At 42.5% G+C, this 1,130-nt stretch overlaps 1 non-coding gene across 1 annotated transcript; it reads left to right on the top strand.

The window, feature by feature from the left end:
• The first annotated feature begins 353 nt into the window (after window positions 1-353).
• Window positions 354-487, top strand: LOC147666211 (small nucleolar RNA SNORA9). The gene has a single exon (XR_015304868.1). It is a non-coding gene; the product is annotated as a small nucleolar RNA SNORA9 (small nucleolar RNA).
• The last annotated feature ends 643 nt before the right edge of the window (window positions 488-1,130 follow it).

Here is a 1,130-nt window from a genome sequence, read left to right as displayed (position 1 = left end):
AACCACATAACATGCTAATGGTCTCTGATACCTTTCCTTGAACCAGTATGCTATGCTCAAGGATTCCAGCTACACATAGCTCCCTCATAGCTTTCTCCATTCCTACAGAGCTTGCAAGATTAAGATGGAGATGGTTTAATAGCCTGACATAGTGTTTCTTTTAAGGATGCTTTGCATTTCTCAGGAGCACAATTTACTATTCCTCGTTTTGTATGCTTGTTTATGTATAGAGAATGTTTCCTAGATATTGAAGATGTCAAATCCATGCCTACGAATAATCAAGGTAACAAGGATTTGTCTGAGTTCTCAAACTTCTTTCACCCAAGCCAACCCCTTGTTACCCTCCCCTAAATATGCAGGCCTTCCAACTTGGCCTGGCTCTTCCATAGCTTGGTGCATTCCTAGAGACCTTGCAAGATTAACTCCGAGATGGTTTGAGGCCTCCTCCTGTTCTATCAGAAGGAGGTTATAGATTTCTTGGACATTTTTCTACTAGACCAGTGGGAGGTGGGATATAATTTTTGTCTTTGGCGTTAATAGAACAATCCGTATTCTTTGTTCTTTTCCTACATAGCAACTCTCCTGTCACCTGGCTAGAGAAGAGGTGCCCGTACAGTGCATCATAGTGAATCAGGTAACATGCTAGTGAAAGATCTCTGATAACGTTACCCCCCTAATCCTTACAGTATGCACAGGCTTTCCATTTCGTTTCCACACTTCCTAACCTGTTAATTCATGCAGAGCTTGCAAGGGGATGTTTGAAAGAGTTTAAGGCCTCCACCTGCTCCTCAAGGTGGAGATCGGTTTTCTCAATGTGCTGTTTCACCAATATACTTATCTGCCAGTCTTTTACCACCCAAATGGGCAGCTCAAAGGATACGTGTAAAATAAATAGCTTTTGAGCAAGGATCCTATTTTGTTGCGTGTTTATCTAGGTTCCTGATCGATACTGCGACCTTATGCCCCTATCCGGCTATAAATCCATTTATTCCCTATATTGGCATAACCGTTCAAGTGCGATTTTCAGAAAAGTCATCTCTGGCCTCACACGAACAGAGCCACATTCCAGCATAGTTCTCTGCGACTTCCTTTGCGACCAATTAGTGCAATGACAGAGCAGAAGTCACTAT

The sequence above is a fragment of the Lissotriton vulgaris genome, unplaced genomic scaffold, assembly GCF_964263255.1.
Source record: "Lissotriton vulgaris unplaced genomic scaffold, aLisVul1.2 SCAFFOLD_650, whole genome shotgun sequence".
NCBI classification, from domain to species: domain Eukaryota; kingdom Metazoa; phylum Chordata; class Amphibia; order Caudata; family Salamandridae; genus Lissotriton; species Lissotriton vulgaris.
Note: the sequence above shows the minus strand (reverse complement) of the source record. Positions and strands in the feature narration are given on the sequence as shown.